The sequence below is a fragment of the Bos taurus genome, chromosome 6, assembly GCF_002263795.3.
Source record: "Bos taurus isolate L1 Dominette 01449 registration number 42190680 breed Hereford chromosome 6, ARS-UCD2.0, whole genome shotgun sequence".
In the NCBI taxonomy this organism is placed as follows: domain Eukaryota; kingdom Metazoa; phylum Chordata; class Mammalia; order Artiodactyla; family Bovidae; genus Bos; species Bos taurus.
This window is the reverse complement of record NC_037333.1, coordinates 223,144-247,970: the sequence shown is the minus strand read 5'-3', so window position 1 is coordinate 247,970 and position 24,827 is coordinate 223,144.

Below are 24,827 nucleotides of genomic sequence, written 5' to 3'. Positions count from 1 at the left end.
TCAGTTGTATAACCAGAGCAGGCTCAGTAAATGTTTGACCAGAGGTTTTGACTAAGGATGATGAGATTATAATGGAAGCTCTTCCTCAGGGGAACTGAGGAGGGCTTTACAGAAGAGATGACCACCCTGGTGCAGTTGATATTGACAGAGTAAGATGGGCGGGGTGAATTTCAAATAAGAAAGCAGCTGAAATGAAAAATTAAATATATGAGATTAAAAAATCAGCTATAATTTTGAATGCATCTCAAGTCAAGCAAGGAATTGAATGGAACTGATCATTGACCAGTGTCTTCTGAAGCCCTTCAGAGGTCAAAAGAGGAACCACACATTTTAATAAAGTCTTTCTTAAACCTAAAAGAAGTGAGCATATGCCTCAACCACCCATGTGAGGTCAGAGGCTCTCAAGCTCTAACTTGAATACAAATCATATAGAGATTTTATGAAAAAGTAGACTATGTTCAGTAGGTCTGGGTGGGGCATTTCTGCATTTCTAACAGGCTTCCAGGTGACAACCATCATCCAGAAGACTAACCAAGCCACAGATGTGACACTCCCAGACACGAGGAAGTCAGACTCATCTGTGTGCAGCAGGGGAGGAGGGAGCTTGACTATGTGGCTGGTTGTCCACTTTCCAGCAATCAAGGTGTTACATGGCACAGGGCACACAGAACAGGAGGAGATGGTCTCAGCTTCCAGTACATTCTTGTCTCAAGTTCTAACACATCAAGAGTGGGTAAATTCATGTTTAAGAAAAATATTTTATGTCTTTAAAAGAGGTGAGAACCATTGAAAATCATTCTTAAATTTTTTAGGAAAAAAATTGTACTCAATTGAAGTATTGTTGATTTACAATGCTATGTTAGTTTCAGGTGTACAGCACAGTGATTCAGCTATATAGGTCTACTTTTTCAGATTATTTTCCCTTGTATACTCAGATAAAATACTGAGTATAGTTCCCTGTTCTATACAATAGGTCCTGGTTATGAGAATTATTCTTTAAAAAATCAGAAAATCTTAGCATTGTAAGATTTCTAAAACTCTTAATAGTTTGTACATCTTCACTATCTCATTTGTAATCAACATTCTCAATTCTCTTACTCTATGCCTTTCTATAAAGGAACAGTTAAGATAACTTTATTTATTGAAAGAGGGTACAAAGTGTGACAAAGCCTTGAGACATTTCAGAAAATTTTACTTTTTGAGAAACTGACCAAGAACCCACATTTTTCCCATTATTGTAAGAAGTCTCCAGAAAAAGTTTTTCAAAGACTGTCAATTCAACTCTTCTCCCTGGAGGAAGTTTGACGATTTTGATCCCCAACTGAAGTTGCATAGATCATTTACATTTGAATTTTCAGAGTTACTTAAGAATGTTGCTTTTGTTCTAGACCATAAGATATATTTTAAAATTTAAAGTCAAAACTTAACATAGTGCTTGTTTGCAAATCTGAGTCCAATAAAAGCAGAATTCAGTCACTGTAGAAAACCATGTAGCCCAAAAGAAATCTTGTCTGGGCAAGGAAACTTCACCTACCACCACTATGATGAAAAGTATTGTCTCCCATGGACTTTCTAATCACACCAACAGATTCTTGCATTACACAAGCACTCAGAATTAGTCATCCCAGATCATTATTGATGTCCTTTGAGATTCATAGGTGCTTAATTCAATGTCATATTGTCTACCTTCAAAGTAACAGAATAAAATATTTGTCACTTGATAATTATAGAATTAACTTGGATGGTGCATTTCCAAAAAAGTTTTAAGAATCCACTCAACCTGAAAAAAAAAAAAAGGTTATCTTATCTTAATGACTTAAAAATTGAGAAAAATTAAAGTCATAAAGGTAGTGAAACCGAAATGATGCAGGACTACTTTTTCCCAGCCCAGGACATTGTTTACTGGACTCCCCGTCTCACTGTCAGCATAAAAGCAATGATGATGGAAATGTTTATTAGGTGCCTTCCGTGTAAAAGGCAAGAGGCCAAGCACTTTAGATTACTTTGTTAATCTGTTTAATCTTAAAATAACCTTATGAGAAAGGTAATAGTAACCTCACTGTTTACAAGTGAGGACTTTGAAGCTTTAGCTTTGACTTCAGACTACTGGGCTAATGAGTGAAGTGCACAGGTAGGACTCAGTACACAGGATCCAGAACCTGGTGCACTTTCTCTCCAGATTCCCTTGAAAAAGGTATTTGCTTTTTTTAAAAATGCATGTACCTCTCTTTTTTCCTACAAAGAACTTAAATTGGCTAAAATATATATAACAATCAGTCTGTCAGTTCAGTCGCTCAGTCATGTCCGACTCTTTGTGACCCCATGAATCACCATGCCAGGCCTCCCTCTCCATCACCAACTCCTGGAGTTCACTCAGACTCACGTCCATCGAGTCAGTGATGCCATCCAGCCATCTCATCCTCTGTCATCCCCTTCTCCTCCTGCCCCCAATCCCTCCCAGCATCAGAGTCTTTTCCAATGAGTCAACTCTTGCATGAGGTGGCCAAAGTACTGGAGTTTCAGCTTTAGCATCTGTCCTTCCAAAGAAATCCCAGGGCTGATCTCCTTCAGAATGGACTGGTTGGATCTCCTTGCAGTCCAAGGGACTCTCAAGAGTCTTCTCCAACACCACAGTTCAAAAGCATCAATTCTTCAGCGCTCAGCTTTCTTCACAGTCCAACTCTCACATCCATACATGACCACTGGGAAAACCATAGCCTTGACTAGACAGACCTTTGTTGTCAAAGTAATGTCTCTGCTTTTGAATATGCTATCTAGGTTGGTCATAACTTTCCTTTCAAGGAGTAAGTGTCTTTTAATTTCATGGTTGCAGTCACCATCTGCAGTGATTTTGGAGCCCCCCAAAATAAAGTCGGACACTGTTTCCCCATCTATTTCCCATGAAGTGATGGGACCAGATGCCATGATCTTCGTTTTCTGAATGTTGAACTTTAAGCCAACTTTTCACTCTTCTCTTTCACCTTCATCAGGAGGCTTTTTAGTTCCTCTTCCCTTTCTGCCATAAGGGTTGTGTCATCTGCATATCTGAGGTTATTGATATTTCTCCCAGCAATCTTGATTCCAGCTTGTGCTTCTTCCAGCTCAGAGTTTCTCATGATGTACTCTGCATAGAAGTTAAATAATCAGGGTGACAATATACAGCCTTGATGTACTCCTTTTCCTATTTGGAACCAGTCTGTTGTTCCCTGTCCAGTTCTACCTGTTGCTTCCTGACCTGCATACAAATCTCTCAAGAGGCAGGTCAGGTGCTCTGGTATTCCCATCTCTTTCTTATTATATATATTTTATAATATATTATATTTTTTATTATAGTAAAATATATAAAATATATTTTATTATATATATATATATATATATATATAAAATAAGATAAAGCTAAATTTCCAGTAAGTAGATAAAGAAATCCAAACAAAGGGAAAAATAAAGGTGAGGAAATTATTAATAAATAGTCTTGGTGAGGAGAAGATTAGCATCCCATTTCAGTGAAAAGTACAAATTGTGTTATTAAAGATTCCTGTTCCTGTCCTGATTTTGCCATTGGTTACTTTGTGACTTAAGAAAATTGAACAAATTCCCAAAGCCTTTGTTTGTCATGTGCTAGGTATAAATGACACTTGCCTCATAGAGTTGAAGTGAGACGTACATGAACTAAAGCATGGAAATGCAGAAGGCTGGCTGCTATTGAAGTTTTCTTTTTTGAAGTCTTCATGATTAGGAATTTTAACAGAGCAATTAGAGTCATTATAAATTAAAAAAAAATATTTACTACAGAACCAAGAAAATTTAACTCAGGCAACCCACACACTCGGTCAAGGTATTTGCTTTAAATATAGTATATATCAATATAACCTATTCAATACCCATCAACTGCAAGATGAAATCACATATAAAAGATAAAAACATGATGTCAGGAAATGGCAAAGATTCTTGGAGTCACTCAGACAAAGCCATTTACAAATGAACATTTAATAGAGTTATACTGCCTACCAGATGGGGAAAAGAAAGATGTACAGAAACCTCAAAAACAAAGTGACTATCAAAATATAGAAACACATCTAAGAAAAGTAACGAAACCTTGAATATTTTTTGCAAAAAGTATCCTCCATAAAATTGCGCTATGGAAACCACAAGTAAAGAGTGTTATATGAAATTATGGTCCCCCAAACCAATGCCTCCTCCATTCTTTATGTTAAAATTAGCTTATGGCTGCAGCTACAAATATCCTTTTATTAAATAAGTGATACGATCAATTTATTTTTATTATTTTAAGTTTTATTTTTCAAGATAAAGGTTCATTCACATTTTTTTTTTTTACTGTCTTATCTTAAATTTTACCCTGGAAGGAGATTCACTTTAAATGATCATTTCCAGTATTTATTACTATCATTAAAAAAAAGTTTTCTGTTATGGAATTATAGTCAATGGTTTTTATCCAAGCATGCTGGATGAATGCTCTTAAATCTACCCACTTGTAGGAAGTGGGTGTGAAATTTGGTTCTATGCTTTCTTTAAAGCCAAACCAGAGGAGGAAACTGACAATATTTACCTGAGCTCTGTGTTTCTGCAAAGCAGTTATAGTTAGGAAATTCCCCAAGCTTTTGTTTTCCAAAATCTCCTTGCTCTTGTGTTCCAGGAACATTGCAAAGAAGATTTTTTCCATACAATGTGGGAAGGACTTGCTGTCCATTCTTTCTCTTGACCCCTAGAGATTCTTGAGGGCTCTGTTGTTTACCTATGTTGTTTACCTATGGCAGGGACAAACACAGACCTTTCCCCTTTTACCTGAACCTCTTGGTGAGGACAGAAAACTCCTTGTTCTTTGTCTCATGGATGGCTTGGCTGAGATTAGAGTTGTTTGTCCCCCCATGAAATCAGCTAACACACAAAGATAAACTTTTCCTGCACAGCTAACTGAAGGGGAATTCCACTGATGGCAGAACAATGCAAATAAATAAATAAATAAATAAAGCATCCCACCTGGAATGTCTCCAGTACTCCCTATAAAGCTAAGAAGAAACCAGCTGATGAGGCATAGTGATCTCAGACCTTGGGTGACTTCTCTATCACAAGATTCTGAATAAAATCAAAATAATTCCTATTTTGGTTTTTGTCTTCCTAAATAGGATAATCTGATATGTATATGATATGTATATGATAAAAATACTATATATTTTTAGCTAAAAAACATATTGCTATATTTTAGCAACTATAGTTGCTAATTGAAATATGACTATTTCTAGTATCAAGGAAAGAAAGATGTGTTCATTAGTAAAAAATCTCATGAGAGACTCTAACTTGTTGGTTTAAAATTTTTTTTGGCTGAAAACCACTTCCAGATTCTCCACCTACACACTTACCTACATGTGAACAACTGAAAGTTTCATAAGACAATATTTAATCTCACTGCAAGCAATATATTTTAGTACTTTGTATAATACTTTTTAATACTTTATCTTTCTTTTTAAAGCTGACATCAATCCATCTAATAGACCACATGATATATTAAATTTCAATTAAGTTCTATAAAATTCCATTAAATTCTAACCATGTCTCAATTCTAAATTCAGCAACAGCATCAAGTATAGCAATGTATATGTACAAATGAAATGTAAATGTACATAACCATTTTCACATGGTACAAGTCAATCTCCCAGGCAGAAACCTTTGTTTAACTTACCATTGCTTAGAGAATAAAATAAAAATTCCCAAGGCCCCTGGTTTCTTCCAAGTGGGAATTTTCCTTTTACCTGCTAATAATGCCCTCTTCCTTCTCTTCTATCTGATTTTTATTCTTCAAACCTAAATTCATCTTCTCCTTCTGTAATCACTCAAACTAAAATGAATTCTTCCTGTGGAACTTTTATATATTATTAACATAACACTGATCTTTATCACCTTGTGCCCCTCTTGCCTGGCCCTGAGAACTGTTTCCCAGTCCCTGGGTCACATGGTCAAGCAAGATTAATCCTCTTTCTTGTGTATTTGAGGAAGGCATCGCCCTGTAGGGAGTAATGCCACATGCCCATCCTTCCCTCTTCTGTGACACTCAACACAAGTAGACTAAGAAACAGAGCTAGTTTTGATTTTCTAGGGAGAGATTTCAATGTCTAAAGGTGAAAACCAGTAAACCAAATTTGTGGTGCCTGGAGGAGAAAATAAAATTTAAATATATATATATAAAATCTTTGTGTTTATTGGAAATACAACTACAAAATAATAAGAATTCCATAACTTGTTACCGAAATTGCTTGACTATTCAGAAAAATATATTTTTATTTCATTCTGTTTACAAAAAGACACTTCTAGGCATGGGGTGACAATAAACAATTATCCAGTCTCCAGTCACACCCTTAAACTTTGTAGACTTATAGGAGAAATAAAGTAGATAGAGAAATGCACAAAATAGTAATTCTTGCACACATCATACATTTATCTTGTTATGAATTTTCCCTGAAAAATTAAAGCAAAAATAAGATAGTAAATCACCAAAAGCAATGTTTTAAAGGAAAAGAAAAGCCACTTTGCGTTCCCCTTGTATATCAGCTTGTAATGCAGAGATTGGATCTATCTTAGTCACTGCTTCATTCCAGCACTTAAACACTGCCTTGGACATAGCTGGTTCTCAATGATTAAATACTGAGTGAATTAATAAATATGTTGTTGTTATTTGTTGCTAAGTCATGCCTGACTCTTTTGTGACCCTATGGACTGTAGCCCGCCAGGCTCCTCTGTCTATGAGATTTCCCAGGAAAGAATACTGGAGTGGCTTGCCATTTCCTTCTCCAGGAGATCTTCCCAGCCCAGGGATCAAACCTGTGTCTCCTGGCTTTATTCTTTACCACTGAATCACCAGGAAAGTTTCAAATTAATAAATACCCATAGATTGTTTCTTTAGACAGGTTTAACATGAATTCCAAATATTATAAGCAGAATACATCATCTCACTCATTCCCTAACTTTTCCTACTGCTACTACTGGTAGCTCATATTGTTTTATGTGTGTGAAAAAAAGTGAAAGCATTAGTTGCTTAGTCATTTTCAACTCTTTACAACCCCATGGAGTATAGCCCACCAAGCTCCTCTGTCCATGGAATTCTCCAGGCAAAAATACTAGAGTGAGTATCCATTCCCTTCTCCAGGGCATCTTCCTGACCAAGGCCTTGAATCTGTGTTTCCTGCACTGTAGGCAGATTCTTCACCATTTGAGCCATCATGGAAGTCTCTGTTTTATGTGTATGCATCATTTAACCCCCATATTAAACTTACGAGGTAGATATTTCCACTGTACTGTATCTAAAAACCAAAAGAATACAACTTAGAATACTATTTATAAACAGGATCCTGACCCATGAACTTCTGAATGAACAGAACTGCCATGATGAAGCTGGTTTATGTACAGAGACAGGATGTGAACTATTTATAAGGCTCAGTCTTAAAAACTCATTGATACACTTCACAAATGACCTCAGAAAACAGAACTCAATACAGAGAGGCTCTCCATGTGCTCCACGTACATTGGATCACTTCCTATAATGTTCAGGTTTGATACACCCATAAATGGAGAAATATATTTTAACCTTAATCAAAACATAACAAGGATGCATATGCCTGCTGGACAAAAGAAATTATTAATGCATGGCAAAGTCAAATATAAAAAGTTTTATGGATATCCATTTTTTATATCATTCAGACTCTTGGTTCCTCTTATTTCCTTGAATTATGAAGAATTAATTTCCACCAGTTTTATTGTTCTTTAGTTTTCAAGTTGAACTTAGTGTGACCACCTCCTCATACCTTTAGAGAAGACTCTGGTGTGATGCAGCCTATTTCCTGCCTGAATTATATTGTCCACCTGCACCAGGCCCTGTCTTTGAAAACTGCCTGCTCTAATGACCAATAGGAAGTGTAAAATGTAAGTGACCCAACAGGGAATTTTAAGGGTATCCTAGGTAGGAAATGGTCCTTCATCAAAGGGGTGCCCAGTCTCCTGACAAACAGGGGCTTCCAACTCTTCACCACTCCCTCACCACACCAGACCCTGTGGGAGCTATCTGGTGAGAGCCTTGGTGACTCTACCATGATGCATGGAGCTTGAAAGATATTAAGTCCAAGACTGGTAGCTCTCTTCCTCATTAAGATAAATTTCAAATTATTTTGAAATCCCTTAGTAAGATTCTAAAACATTTTCTGTTAAGAATTTCTCCAGATGTTCCAGCTGCTGTTATACAACAGTGTCAGTGTGTATCCTTCCCATGCTTCCTACCTTAAAAGACTAGATGGAGGGTCATTAGAAAGCAACAATTAGAATATACGTGTTAGAGTCAGAGAGAAATGAATTGACTCCTGCCCCTATTACTCACTTGCAGTAACTTGAGCAAACTTTATAAATACTCCAAGGCTCACTTCACCTATATAATAACAATTATCTGCACAAGGCTGCTGTAAAAATTAGAATATGACAAAATACTTAAAAAAACACTACTTACATATTTTAAGAATGAAACCATAACTACTGCTTTCATTATTTCATTCTTATTCTTCTTCTTGTTCAGACTGTTCTTTGTTTTGAGTCTGTAATCTGCTATTTGTAGGGTGAGGTTGCTCAAGTGACTTTGTAACAACCAGCCTGCTATAGTTAGGGAGCTTGCTGTCTGCTAAGCTGATGGTTTGCTGTTGTTACTAGAATACTCTTTTGGCATTTCTCCTATTACAAATCATTCATTTGCTCCATAGTACAATTATGTTGAAATTAGTCTTTTTTCTATAATTATATTTTGTTCTTTTGGTTTTTTTTTGTTTTGGTTTGGTTTTCTTGGTGACACTAGTAGATAAAAGTATATACTGAGAACCTTCTTCTCAGCTCTGTGGCAGACATGATCTTTTTTTCAAAAGAAGAAAAGATACCTCCTTTAATCTGCAAAGATTTGCTGAGGCTTCTCTGTCCATGGAATTTTCTAGGCAAGAATACTGGAGCAGTTGGTTTGTCATTTCTTCCTCCAGGGAATCTTCACAACCAAGGTATCGAATCTAAGTTTCTTGCATTGGCAAGCAGATTCTTTACCACTGAACCTCCTGGGAAGCCCTTGTTTCAACAGCTATACCATAAATAAGCACCAGGCTCTGCCACATGGAAACAGATTTAAATGTAGAGTGTAAAAGTAGGAAGCATTCAATTATTTTAAACAGAGAAGATAAATCAAATCGGACAAGGATGTTCAATAAAGCCATGTTTATTGTAGTGGAAAGTGAAAACATGACAAATCATAGGAGGTGCACAGAGGAATACTGCATAGTAGCTGGGAAATCTCCACATGCACTGTCACTGAAATACCCAGAAGTTCACTAAGTGAAGCAGAATGCTGCTGAATGGGATGAGATCTGGCTTGCACTTTTAGGTTTGTGTAGGTATTTGTGTGTATGTCTGCTCATGCTGCTAAGTCACTTCAGTCGTGTCCAACTCTGTGCGACCCCATAGACAGCAGCCCACTAGACTCCTCTGTCCCTGGGATTCTCCAGGCAAGAATACTGGAGTGGGTTGCCATTTCCTTCTCCAATGCATGAAAGTGAAAAGTGAAAGTGAAATCGCTCAGTCGTGCCCGACTTTTAGCGACCCCATGGACTGCAGCCCACCAGGCCTCTCCGTCCATGGGATTTTCTAGGCAAGAGTACTGGATTGGGTCGCTGTTGCCTTCTCCGTGTCTGCTCATATATACATACAAATATACGTTTATGTATATATATACACAAAAGTATATATGTATATGTATATATACAAATATGTGTGTGTGTGTGTGTGTATATATATATGCATATAAAAAGAGGTATATGCATGTATAGTGGTAAAGAATCCACCTGCCAATGCAGTAGATTCCCAGGTTGGGAAGCTTGCCTGGAGGAGGAAATGGCAACCCATTCAGTATTCTTGCCTGCATAATTCCATGGACAGAGGAGCCTGGCAGACTGCAGTCATGGGGTCACATAGAGGCAGACACAACTGAGTATGCATGTAACTGCAAACATGCATATATACATATGTATATGTTTTCAGTGTAGTGCATGTGTGGTCAGTCATGTCTGACTCTGCATCCTTATGGGCTGTAGATCACCAAGCTCCTCTGTCCATAGGATTTTCCAGGCAAGAATATTGGAATGAGTTGCTACTTCCTTCTTCCAGGATGTATATGCTTATCTGTAGGTTCATACAGGTAAATCAATCTATTGACCATATTGACAATGATAAGGCCACACTAAAACTGGCAAGAGAAACTCTGGACAGAGGAGTTGGAGGAAGGGTCTTCAGACCCTTTTGAACTGATTGACTGTTGATGATTTTCCTCCTAGCATGTTATAAATGTTTCACAGCTCAATAATCATATAGAGCCGTTTCGAATTTACAAAGTACTTTCACATTCTTCACTGGACTCCCATTAACCTGTGACGTTGAGTCCCGGGGAGGCAGGAAGACCCTTGTGTCCTTCCTGATCTGGGACAGTAGACATGTGACTTTCTGAAGTTACACAACCAGTAAGCAGCAGACCATATATCCTGACACAAGTGCAATGACCTGTATACTCCCAAGTAAGCAAAAATCTCCACCTAAAAAACCCTGTGAATTCGTGGTCACCCTGACAGGATCTCTGGCTCTCATGTCAAAGGATTCCTCACTGTAACTCCCTGTAGCTGGTTCCACACTGCTATAGCTCCCTCCTGAACAGATAACATTTTCATTCAGTCATTGAACAAATATTCATTGAACATCTGCTGTATTCTAGACATTGACAGTATGATACTGAATATGCCATTCAATCATGCATTTGGCAAATACTGATTGAAAGTTTAGCCTGTGTTCACTAATATTTGATTTAGGCAGATATTGACTCTTTCAATCAATAAAATTGCCCTCATAAACATACATGCACAGTATTTCTAAGCTTTGACATTAAATATTTAACCAGGTAACTATTTTATTACATCTTTGATAAATGCTGCTGCTGCTAAGTCGCTTCAGTCGTGTCCAACTCTGTGCAACCCCATAGACAGCAGCCCACCAGGCTTCACCGTCCCTGGGATTCTCCAGGCAAGAACATTGGAGTGGGTTGCCATTTCCTTCTCCAATGCATGAAAGTGAAAATTGAAAGTGAAGTCGCTCAGTCGTGTCCGACTCTTTGTGACCCCATGGACTGCAGCCCACCAGGCTCCTCCATCCATGGACCTTCCCAGGCAAGAGTACTGGAGTGGGTTGCCATTGTCTTCTCCATAGGAAGATAATAGTAGGGTATAAAAATGAAAGTTAATGGAGTAATAAAGAACTAATTAAAAAAGTTATAATAGTAAAAATATATATATCTAGGAATGTCTCTGGAGCTGTTGTGGTGGTCAGTGTGGCATCAGTTCAGTGTCAGATTGTCCCTTGTTTCAGTTTGTGCTTGTTCTCAGGGTCTATAGTTGCTTCTCAAATACATAGTCTCAGCATGAACTGCAGGGTTTAATCTGTTGCACCTGTCACTTCTGGAGCAGTTCCCATTTCTTTGTTTATTTTGGCTTCCTTTGTTTGCAACTCTCCTCGGTGTCTAATTTCTGCCCTGACACAAGGAGTGAAGGTCGCCACTTATTTAGGCTCACTTGTTCAGTTTTGCTATGGGGAAGGAGGGATACTGCAAACAAATACCACTGGCATGTGTGGGGAGTCCTTGCAGTGGATGGACCACACTGGGTTTGCCACGGACCAAGGCGGTGTGTATTTCCTGGGTCCACACTGCTCAGGCTCCAGGGTGCTCCACCAGGGTACTGTCCCAAGTGGACCCTGTGTTTCATGCACTTCCCAGGTCTAAGCTGCTCAGGTTCTCAGGCGCTCTGCAAAGGCACAGACCCAGATGGGCTGTGTTGTTTTGTGCCCTTCCCAGGTCCAGGCCACTCAGGCAACTGGGGGCTTGGTAAGAGCACTGTCCCAGGTAGGCCATGTGTCCTGTGCTCTTCTTCAGTCCCAGGAAACTTAGTTTCCTGAGTGTGCTGCAACGGTACAGTCCCAGGTGTCTCAAGTGTCTCCTCTGGGGAGCTGATTTCAGGCTGTAACACTCTGGTAGATGTGATCTGTCCAGGATCCCAGGAAGATGTAGTTATCAACTGGCAGCCTTCTCATAGTTTGGTGGAAGATGTGGTCTCTGGGGCCATGATTGCAGTAGCCCCTTGACTTCTGGCTCTGGCTGTTACACACCTGCCTCTCTGTCTCCAGGGAGGCAGGGCCCTAAATGGCAGATGGCTTGCTCTCTTTTGGTATTTGCTAGGGCACAATCCTTTGCTCTATGAGCCCATGAGGAGTCACCATGCAGTGCAAGAGCCTTTTGTGGAAAAGGTCCTTTTTTTATTTGAGGAGGGTGGCAGTTGCTATCTCACATTAGCCCCCTCAGATTGTCCTCAGGGCATTCAAGCCTAGTCCTTACCCTAAGGACTGGTGATGTAGCCTGCGCCTCCCTGCACTGTCCCCACTCACCGCTGGCAGAGGCAAGTGTCTGAGCTGCTTCCCCACAAGTAGTTGTAGTTAGGCACACATTCTGTGTTGTTGTTGTTTTTTTTTTGTTGTTGTTTTTATGTTGCCCTCTGAGATTCATATAGGATAATTTTGAAAGACATTATAATCATTTGCTTACAGTAATCATTTCAACAAATGAATTTATTGGCTACTTTGAATTAATTCTGAATGGAAACTATCAATACAGAAAAGTATATTCCTCACATTTTTATAGAAAAAGATTAAAAATAATTAATTTTTCATCTGTACAACCATTTTCACTTCACACGAATTAATTTCTCTATAGCTATTTATACAGAAAAATCTTAGAAAATGTTAACTAGAGAAGCAATTTTCTTTATGATGTATAATTTTTCTTTTATTGAGTTATAGTTGACATAGCATATTCGTTTCAGGTATACAATATAAGGATTCACTATTTGTACACATTGCAAAATGAACATCATAAAAAATTAGTAATGTCTGCCACCATTCATAGTTAGATAAAAAAAAAAAAAAAACCGTTTCTTGTGATGAGTGCTGTTAAGATTTACTCTTTTGGCAATGTAACATTTCAAAAATTAATAAGCAAATATCGCTTTAGGAACTTGGAAATGATAAGGATTCCAGGCATGATTTCCCCTGACCTAGGCAAAATAAATTCTGCTGTTCACACACCACTGGCTGAAAAGCAAAGTTAAGAATGATGGCACTAAAATAAAAATTTGAAGCAGAGCTAAGTGGGGAGAAAGTTGAGGGCAGAGGTCCCTCTGGGAGATGAGACACACAATGTGGGAGCTGAAAGAGAAAATCAATTCTTCCTTACCATTCCCTAGGGAGAAGTAAAATATATGATTAGAGTACAAAGACATTCCACACTCAATCCCCAAGACTGCCTTTGAGTTATGGACTGATGTCCATAGCCTAGCTACAGCTCTGCTTGAACTCTCAAACAAACAACTGTTGAATTTGCAGTTGTAAATCTGTTAGATGCCATTGATTTTCCATGTCAGAAGATGCCACTAATATTGATAAAGTAGTTTTCTAGTGAATAAAAAGGTATTTGGTGGGTATGAAAAAACTTACAAAAGATGGCACATTAACTATAAACAGGTGGAATTCGCTACTTCATTAATGAATTTCATAAGAATGGGAATCCACTAAACTAATAAATTGAAGAATACGGTTTGTTTACTCCTGTTTAAGAGAGGACAAAAGATACTGGGGGAAACAAGATCCACAAACAGTCTATTTTCTCAGATGTTGAGATGCAAATAAGAAAAGCCTAGTTTGGGAATCCTGCAGCTTGTGCATGCACCTGAGAATCAAAACAAGAATCACTGTGGGGCCATTTCAAAGGAATATGCCACACAGCTGGTCTCATTCAGCTGATTTTATGTAGTGCTATGAGTACCTTTGAACAAAAAGATCTTTGCTACTGTCAACTGCTCCTGAGCATTTGTTTGTTTTGGGAAGAGTTTTTCTTTTTCTTCCTTTTTTCTTTTTTTTTGAGGACTGAAAATGAAGGAAAAGAAGTGGCATTAAATCCTATCTTCAAGGATAAATGTTATACATTATAATGTTGTTTCTTTATTTACATCTCAGAGTGGTCATTAAATAATTCTTAAAACTACTTTTCAAAAAATAAAATATTGATTGGGTTTAATGTTATTATTCCCTGAACAACAATAGGGGAGATACTAAAGTTATTTAAGATGTTTAGGGAAAGGAATGCATATTTTCCAGAGGATAAACATAGTATTGAGTAGGCCAAATATCTGTTCAGATTTTTCTGTAACATCTTGCAGATATGAGTCAACTCAATATTTATCTGGTATTTTAATTTCTTTTCTTTCTTCCTTCCTTATTTCCTTTTTTTCTTCCTTTCTCTCTCATTTTCCTTTCTTTCTCTATATCATTTGTTTTTATTCCAAAATAAAAAAATAGTTTTTGGGCTCCCTTTTTAAAAGCCAAAACTAGTGGATAAAGTCTGAGTCAACCCAGTGTTCTATTTACTCTTTCTTCCTTGACATTGATTCTCAAATTTAATGAACTAGAACTCACTTTACTTGGATAACAGAAACTCTAGAACTTTTAATCCTGACTTTCAAATTGCAACCTCTTGAAAAAGTACATTTTATGCAAACATGCACATTCTTAGCTACCCAAGAATATAGATCTGTTTTTTTTTGTCTTGCTCTATTCTAGTCTTGTTAGTGCTTAAGTCAACCATTTAAGAGACGGCCTTTGAACGTATCATCAAGTTTTGGTTTAAACAACACTTGTTATTCAGAATCCTGCTGCTTCAGTTGTGTATGCAACCCCATAGACCGCAGCCCACCAGGCTCCTCTGTCCCTGGGATTCTCCAGGCAAGAGTACTGGAATCGGTTTCCATTTCCTTCTCCATTCAGAATCCTAGGTAGTGTTATTTATGTGATGCATATGAGTTTGGGGCATGTGTCGTGGGCAGTTTTTCAGGTCTATAACACCATCTCCAATTCAGGCACCACGTAGAACATGTTCAATCCCTTTTAAAGATTCTCCCTACCACCCTCACTCTTGTACTATTACAAAGACTCAGGATTACATAAATATCTTTCAGGTGTTTTTTCAATTTCTTGCTTTTATTAAGAAGTAATACAAGTATTGCCAGTGTTCATTTAACCCACTGGTTCTGATTAGGAAGAGCTTTTTAATACTGTGTAATACTTATGCTTCAGAAAAATAATTGACAACTGAATATAACTGCTCTCTCTTGTCTGTTCAGGCTCACTAGATTGTATTCTTCTGATAAGTAAAACTATTTACAAAAATAAATAAGGCCTTTCCCCAAATATCTTATACATACTCTTTGTTTTCCTATATGGTAAATCTGTGGAAAATATTAGATTTTACATTGCATTAAAAAAGAAACAGAGTCACAGAAATTAGCACCCTAGCAATAATACTGATGGAAAAATATTTCAAATCAACTAACTCCTAATGTCCAGTCTTAATCCATAAAATCCCTTTTATTCTCAGATATTAAGTCCATTTCTTAAACTATATTAAGGAAACACAGACAATATTTCAATCCCTCTTTTTCAGAAATTTGAAATCACTTTCAAATAGTATTCTATAGTGTCCTTAGATCAGTGGCCCCCAACCTTTCAGCACCAGGGACCAGTTTCATGGAATACAATTTTTCCAAGGATGGGGGTGTGGGGATGGTTCAAGTGATAATGTGAGGGGGAACACATGAATCTTCACTCACTCCCTCAATTTTCCTCCTACTCTGCAGCCAGATGCTTAACAGGCCAGTCTGAGGCCTGCTGGCTGGGGACCCTTGCCTTAAATGATATTTCAGTACAAAATTCACCATTTTTGACAGCAAAAACATTTGATATTTTGTTTTAACAGAGAATTTGGAGAGTTCTGAGACATTCATGAAACTTGAGAATTAGGAAGCAAAGAAAACAAATGAAAAGACCTGAATTTTTGTGTAATGCTGATGTTCTTGTGTGGAAAAATTCTATTGACCTACAAAAAAAGTCTCAAAAGAGACCATTCCTAGAATCTTTTCCTGAAGTGGACAGCAAGAATTGAAAAGTAATTTATCATAAAGAGTTTTTCAGGCAGCTTCAATACAGCCTCCAAATGTTTGTCCATTCTCAGGATCTGCAGAGTTAGTGAGTGTTTCTGAAATGTAGAACTAGGTGCATCGGTGTAGAACAGAGCATCAGTGCTAAGGGTGTTGAAGGAGATCCAAGCAGCAGAAGTTTGATAAATCCATTCAGGAAGAGACCTGGACTCTCTCTCCTATCTATACCAGCATTCCATAAGCAGTATTAAAATGTTGTCAAATATCTACATGGATTAGATTAAGGAATAACTTAATGATTTGGACCTTACTTAGACATCATGTTATCATTTATCATAAACTTTTTATATAATTTCACTTGCATTCATATCTACTAAAATATCTGTCAACTCTAAATAAAATAAACGTCATTGGATATGCAGGTCAAGAAGCAACATTTAGAATCAGACAGGGAACAACAGACTGGCTCAAAAATGGGAAAGAAGTACATGAAGGCTGTATTTGTTACCCTGCTTATTTAACTTATATGCAGAGTACATCATGCCGAATGCTAAGCTGGATGAAGCACAAGCAGGAATCAAGATTGTGGGGGAGAAATATCAGTAACCTCAGATATGCAGATGGAGAAGGCGATGGCATCCCACTCCAGTACTATTGCCTGGAAAATCCCATGGACGGAGGATCCTGGTGAGCGGCAGTCCATGGGGTTGCTAAGAGTTGGACACGACTGAGCGACTTCACTTTTCACTTTCATGTATTGGAGAAGGAAATGGCAACCCACTCCAGTGTTCTTGCCTGGAGAATCCCAGGGACGGGGGAGCCTGGTGGGCTACCGTCTATGGGGTTGCACAGAGTCGGACATGACTGAAGTGACTTAGCAGCAGATATGCAGATGACACCACCCTTATGGCAGATAGCGAAGAGGAACTAAAGAGCCTCTTGATGAAGGTGAAAAAGGAGAGTGATAAAGCTGGTTTAAAACTCAACAATCAAAAAACTACTCATCATGGCATTTGGTCTCATCACTTCATGCAAATAGATGGGGAAACAATGAAAACCGTGACAGACTTTATTTTCTTGGGCTCCAAAATCACTGTGGACAGTGACTGTAGCCATGAAATTAAAAGATCCTTACTCCTTGGAAGAAAAGCTATGGCAAATCTAGACAGAGACATCACTTTGGCTACAAATATCCATCTAGTCAAAGCTATGGTTTCTCCAGTAGTCATGTAGGGATATGAGAGCTAGACCCTAAAGAAGGCTGAGTGCTGAAGTACTGATGCCTTCTAACTGTGGTGCTAGCGAAGACTTTTGAGGGCCCCTGGACAGCAAGGATATCAAACCAGTCAATCCTAAAGGAAATCAACCCTGAATATTCATTGGAAGGGCTGATGCTGAGGCTGAAGCTCCAATACTTTGGCCACCTGATGTGAAGAGCCGACTAATTGAAAACTACCCTGATGCTAGGAAAGATTGAATGTAGGAGGCGAAGGAGACAACAGAGGATGAGATAGTTGGATGGCATCAGTGACTTAATGGACATGAGTTTGAGTAAAGTCTTGGGAATGATGAAGGACAGGGAAGCCTGGTATGCTGCAGTCCATGGGGTCACAAAGAATCAGACATGACTGAGCAACTTATCATAAGCATAAAACATCATTGGGTGACAGAATGGTCTCAGTCTGTAGTTGTCTTGGTGTTATCCATATTTATACTTATATAAATATTTATATTTATTTATAGAGTCTTAGTATTATCCATATTTAGGATTTATAACTAAAAAAGAGTCAAATGTAGACCAGTTTTACCTCATAGCCATTACTAGAGATGTAAGAGCTTAATTAAATCTTTATTAATCTGATGCTTTTTCACCAATGTGTTTGCAGCCTCACAGAGCATTTCTGCAACTCAAAGATAGGCAATGTGAGAAGATGGTTGTTATTCTTGAGAACAAGTTATTTTTTAAATCTTTTATCCTTCTCTGATGAAACTGATGTTCATGTTTCTCTCCCAAATTCCTTATTCTCTGTGCCTATTTCAATGTTTCTGTGATGTGTCAGACCAGTCTAACATTTTTATGCAGAATGTTCCCTCACATGTAGCAAAGGACAAAACATCCAGTTCTACTGAGAAGGGAACTCAAGATCCTGAAGCTCCCACACACTCATTTGGAGACTACGTCAGCTTCCCTTTCTTTAGGGTACATTTTTCTCCCTCACAATAAATAAAAGACAGTTAGATTAGCATGAAACAGTCATTAGTAGGCTGATACAGCACCAGGATTCTTGTAGGCCTTTTCGCTAAGCAAAATTCTTACTTTTGAAAATATGTGTGAGGGACTTCCCTGGTGGTCCAGTAGCTAAGACTCCATTTCCCAATGTAGGGGGTCAGGGTTTGATCTCTTCATGGAACTAGATCCCACATGCATGCCATAACTAAAGGTCCTGCATGCCACAACTAAGAACCAGCGTGACCAAATAAATAAAGTTTTTTTTTTTTTTTAAGCGATTATGTCATTATGACTAAAACACTTAAAGAGGTAACTTGAAGAACTTATAATCTAAGCAGTTTCTTTACCCAGTATCACTTACTTGAATGACACTGTATTTAAAAGATCTGGATAAATGGCTTTGCACTCAAGTATTAAAACAACTCTGAAAATTGAGTTATTTGCCTATTTTACAGATTTCAAATCCCTTATTAGAATAATTCAATAAATTTCAACATATGAATCACTTCCAATGACTTCATTCAAATATTTATGAGTTCTTATGATTATAAATTAAGTAAATAGGCATCAGGTTTGACTCATTATTTCAGTAATCATCAGTTCAGTTCAGTCACTCAGTTGTGTCTGACTCTGTGACCCCATGAATCGCAGCATGACTTGTCTCTGTGTCCATCACCAACTCCTGGAATTCACTCAAATTCATGTCCATAGAGTTGGTGATGCCATCCAGCCATCTCATCCTCTGTCGTCCCCTTCTCCTCCTGCCCCCAATCCCTCCCAGCATCAGAGTCTTTTCCAAAGAGTCAACTCTTTGCATGAGGTGGCCTAAGTACTGGAGTTTCAGCTTTAGCATCTGTCCTTCCAAAGAAATCCCAGGGCTCATCTCCTTCAGAATGGACTGGTTGGATCTCCTTGCAGTCCAAGGGACTCTCAAGAGTCTTCTCCAACACCACAGCTCAAAAGCATCAATTCTTCGGTGCTCAGCTTTCTTCACAGTCCAACTCTCACATCCATACATGACCACTGGAAAAACCATAGCCTTGACTAGATGGACCTTTGTTGTCAAAGTAATGTCTCTGCTTTTGAATATGCTATCTAGGTTGGTCATAACTTTCCTTCCAAGGAGTAAGCGTCTTTTAATTTCATGGCTGCAGTCACCATCTGCAGTGATTTTGGAGCCCAAAAAAATAAAGCCTGACACTGTTTCCACTGTTTCCCCATCTATTTCCCATGAAGTGATGGGACCAGATGCCATGATCTTCGTTTTCTGAATATTGAGTTTTAAGCCAACTTTTGCACTCTCCTCTTTCACTTTCATCAAGAAGCTCTTTAGTTCCTCTTCACTTTCTGCCATAAGGGTTGTGTCATCTGCATATCTGAGGTTATTGATACTTTTCCCAGCAATCTTGATCCCAGCTTGTGCTTCTTCCAGCCCAGTGTTTCTCATGATGTACTTTGAATATAAGTTAAGTAAGCAGGGTGACAATGTACAGCCTTGACATACTCCTTTTCCTATTTGGAATCAGTCTGTTGTTCCATGTGCAGTTCTAACTATTGCTTCCTGACCTACATATAGATATCTCAAGAGGCACGTCAGGTGGTCTGGTATTCCCATCTCTTGAAGAATTTTCCACAGTTTATTGTGATCCACATAGTCAAAGCCTTCAGTGTACTGCAAAGTTTTAACTTCATGTCTACCAGAAGGAACATATTTAATGGACTTGATTAAAATGCAGCCTATTTATTAAGCACCTGCTCTCCTCCCCATATAATAATATACGGTAAATATTATCAGCTCCTTTTTATAGATGAAAAGTCAGAGATTTAGTGAGATTGAGCATTTTATCCAAGGGTCAGAAAACAAATCTGTGGCTTGAAACTAGATCTTTCTAATTTGAAGTCATGATGCCACGTTGCCTCCAGTAACAAGTTTTGGACAATCAAGTAAATGAATTTAGAACTTTCACTATAGAAATGAGATTTATTAGTATTTCATTTTCTCATTGCAATATACATAAGGGAAGAAATGAATGTTCTCCTTTTCCAATTTCATTCTTTAGAGTTTATTATGTTAAGAAGCTATAGCTCATTCTATATATTTTCAGGTATATATACAGATAAACTATGTATATATATAGTTATATATATTAAACATAATATTATATATAATAAACAATGTATATATATCTGTATATATGCATATACATATGTATATATATTAATATATTTTTCTTTTCCTCTCTGTATTTATTTACCCATTTACTTTATTTTTTGTTGTTTATTTACCATAATATGATTGTGCTAAACTCTACCTTACTTTTTTACACCAAAGATTGTGGAAATATTTCCAGCATATACTTTTATTTAATTTATTTTGGTGACTGAATGGCCTTATATTATATAGCTATACTATTGTTTATTTAATTATGCTCTTTATATTTATAGACTTTGTTTATGCTCAACATCTCTACTTCAAAGCCTAATTCCTGTTCTTGATTCCCAAACCCACTTCCACCAGTCACATTTCCTTCCAAGTTAGCAGCAACTCCATCTTTCCAGTAACTCAAAAGAAATCTCTCTTTCTCTCAGTCCCCACATACACAGGGTCAGTAAAGCCTGTTGGCTCTAGCTTTGAAATATAACCTGAATTTGGTCACATCTTATTAAGTTTCCACTGCCACCACCCTGGCCCAAGCCACTGTCATCTCTCACCAGGAGTACTGCAGCAATTGATGATGTCCTTCCCTACTGAATACCCCTAATTCACTCACAGTAAAAGCCAACATTCCTGCCATAGGTCACAGAGTTAAATGCCACCCCCCCACCAGCCTTTGATCTCCCAAGCTATCTCTCTCCCCTAGAGCTTCAGAGCTGAAAATCTTTCCTTCAGCCTTTGATCTCCTGTCCCCTCTCTTCCCCAGAGCCTTCTAACCACACAGCCGTCTGGCCTCTTTCTGTGACACACAGGCTTGTGCCTGCCTCAGGGCCCTTCCACTGGCCATTCTCTCTACTTGAATCACTCTGACAGTTGATGTTCATAAGGTCCCCTTCTTCAAGAATTTTGTCAATGTTACCTTCTCAGTAAGGTTTATTCTAACTGCCACACTTAATTTTAGTCTTCCATCTTATTACTACTGATCCTTTTGGCCAAGTTCTACTATGTTTTAACTACTTTTTGGCTGTACCCCAGGGCATGTGGGATCTTAGTTCCCCAACCAGGGACAGAACCAACACTGCCTGTGTTGAAAGGCAGATTCTTAACCACTGGACGGCTGGGGAATTTCCATTTCTATCTTTTTTTTTTTTTTTTTAATATAGCCTTAAAGTGAAAGTGTCAGTTTCTCAATCATGTCCAACTCTTTGTGACCCCACGGACTGTAGCCTGCCAGGCTCCTCTGTCCATAGAATTCTCCAGGCAAGAATACTGAAGCAGATTGTCATTTCCTTCTCCAGGGGATCTTCCCAACTCAGGGATCAAACTTGAGTTTCCTGCATTGCAAGCAGATTCTTTACCATCTGAGCCACCTGGCAAATCCATAATATAGCATACATTTTTTTTTTAATTCATTATCTTTTATTGTTATTTTGTCTCTCTCTGTTTACAAGAATGTGACCTTAGGGGATATGGGGAAAAGGGACAGGAGTCCTTGTGAACTTTATTCACTAATGTATCCCAAGTATTTAGAACAGAGTCTAAAGCATGAGGGCTGCTCAATAACCACTGAATGAGTGAATGAATAATCAGTGATGCTAATTCATGAGATATTGAAAATGCTATTCATTCAGTCATGTCCGACTCTTTGCAACCTCATGGACTGAAACCCACCAGGCCCCTCTGTCCATGGATTTCCCAGGCAAGAATATTGGAGTGTGTAGCCATTCCTATCTCTGGGGGATCTTCCTGATCTAGGGATCAAACCTGTGTCTCTTGCATCTTCTGTACTGGAAGGTGGATTCTTTACCAACTGAGCCCCCAGAGAATGCTAATTCACATCTGCCCTACATAATAAAAATGGACAGTGTGAGTGATCAAATGTAATAGAAGTAGAATTTCAGAACCATAAGATGTTTTAAAGTTTACCAAATACAACTCATTTCAAAATTTAGAAAACAGCACCAGACAAATGAAAGAGATCATTCTGCTGGTTTATGGCAAAGAATAAGAAAAGTCTGGATTTTTTGGCTTAGTGCTCTTCCCCAATCCATCACTGGTTTTGTTAGCTGTTCTCTAAGTTTAACCTAGACTTCTTGAGTCTCTGGAGGACAGTCATAATTATATTCAAATGGTGTTTAACTTATTCCTCTCAAGACATGTTGACTAATGCCTGAAAAAATGATATCTTGATAGCTCATACACCAGCCCCAAGGATCCCCCACCCAACAGCCTGAGACCAGCCACCAGAACAAATGCAAATGAACCCCAGACTCAGGATCAGAGCACAGTGGGATCCCAGAATCCATCACCAATTGATTTAAGCACCTAGCCCTCTATAGCCTCCTCTGTTTTCATAGATGACTGTTTCTCACTTGCAGTTAATTTAAAAATCAATCTAAATGCTTATATATCTGAGAGACAACTCACATCTTACAAAAGATATTATTAGCCTTGGTGGTATTGAACAGGAACATCACCTGGGAAGAAATGAAGGCTCAGTTAATTCTTTTCAATAGGCAGATGTCTGCTGTCTCTTTGCCTTTTCCTCTTTCCTTAGATGTCATTCTTTTCCTTGGCAGAGGGGAAAAGTTGTGATAGTGAGTATCTAAGTTCTTTCATAACCAAAATTAATTTATGCTCTTCCAAATTGTTAATTTTCAATTCTTTTTCCTAATTTTTTTTTTAAATTATAGAGGAAGAACACCAAATAAAGGAAAAGAAAAGAAAAAAGTCTGGAAAGAAGAAGAGAGATGCCACCCCTGATCCCACAACCACAGATATTTCCAAATGAGGATGTGGAGGAAATGACTTGTGGGAGCCACTTATCCACAGAAAAGAAGATGAAGGGAAAATCAAGGAAATTAAAAGATGCACTTACTGTTAGACTTGATGGTCTCATAACCTTTAATGAACTGAATACTGGGAAAAGAATTCTGTAACATCTTTGTGACTCAGCTTTATTAAAAAATATTTGTTATGCTTATTAAGAGCAATACATCATGCTAGGGGCAGCAAATTATACAAAGAAATATATCCAAAGTGGAAACAGTAATATCATAGTACAAAGGGCCAGAAGAGCCCAAACATTTAAAATCTGCTAAGAAAATGAAAAAATATAAATTAAAAAAAGAAAGAAAGAAACTTAAGACTCATACAGTAATCAATAGACCTTAATTCTCCTAACACATGGTGGTGAAAAACTATAATTGACAGTAATATTGTTTCCATATCTGATATAAACATGAAAGATAAGGAACACTATGCATTTTATAGCCTTAAGGCAGAACATTTGAAGTGTTTACATAAAATGGAAATATTGTCATTGCTTTTGTTGTATTCAGTCACTAAGTCATGTCCGCCTCTTTTGCAACCCCATGGACTGTAGTCCCCCAGACTCCTTTGTCCATGGGATTTCCCAGACAAGAATACTTCAGTGGGTTATCATTTCCTTCTCCAAGGGATCTTCCTAACCCAAGGATCAAACTCACATCTCTTTCATTGACAGCTGGATTCTTTACCACTGAACCACCAGAGGAAGCTCATATTATTGCTTTAGTGGGTTTCAAACCACCAATGTCTAAGTTCTTCAAAAGAATATGATTTAAATGTAAATTTATAATGTGTAAACACCCAGGAAAAAGTATCATTCCATCTCTAAATTTTTTCCCTAGAGTTAAAATTTCCATAATTATCATGCGTGTGTGTTAAATTGCTTCAGTGGTGTCTGATTCTTTGCAACATCATGGACTATTTATTGCTCCCCAGGCTCCTCTGTCCATGGAATTCTCCAGGCAAGAATACTAGACTGGGCAGCCATTCCCTTCTCCAGGGGATCTTTCCAACCCAGGGATTAAACCTGGGTCTCCTGCATTGGAGGGAGATTCTTTATCATCTGAGCCACCAGGGAAGCCCACCATAGATATCTAACCTGCATCTGGTAAAGATCGTAGCTTAGGTATATTGCTTCTTGCTAGTGAGTTCCAGTCTTGTAAAAAACCCAGTTTATCCATACTTGTCCCTGTCCTGTATACTTCACTCTCAAACGAATGTCATAGATATATATGCATATTACTATCAATATACTGTTTAGCAGGCTTTCCTTGTGGTTCAGCAATAAAGAATCCACCTACCAATGCAGAAGACATAAGAGATACAGGCTCAATTCCTGGGTTGAGAAGATCCCCTGGAGGAGGGCATGGCAATCTACTCCAGTATTCTTCCCTGGAGAATTCCATAGACAGAGGAGCCTGGCGGGCTACAATTCATAGAGTCTCAAAGAGTCGGACATGACTGAAGCAACTTAGCACAACTGTTTAGCAAAGTTACCCAAGCA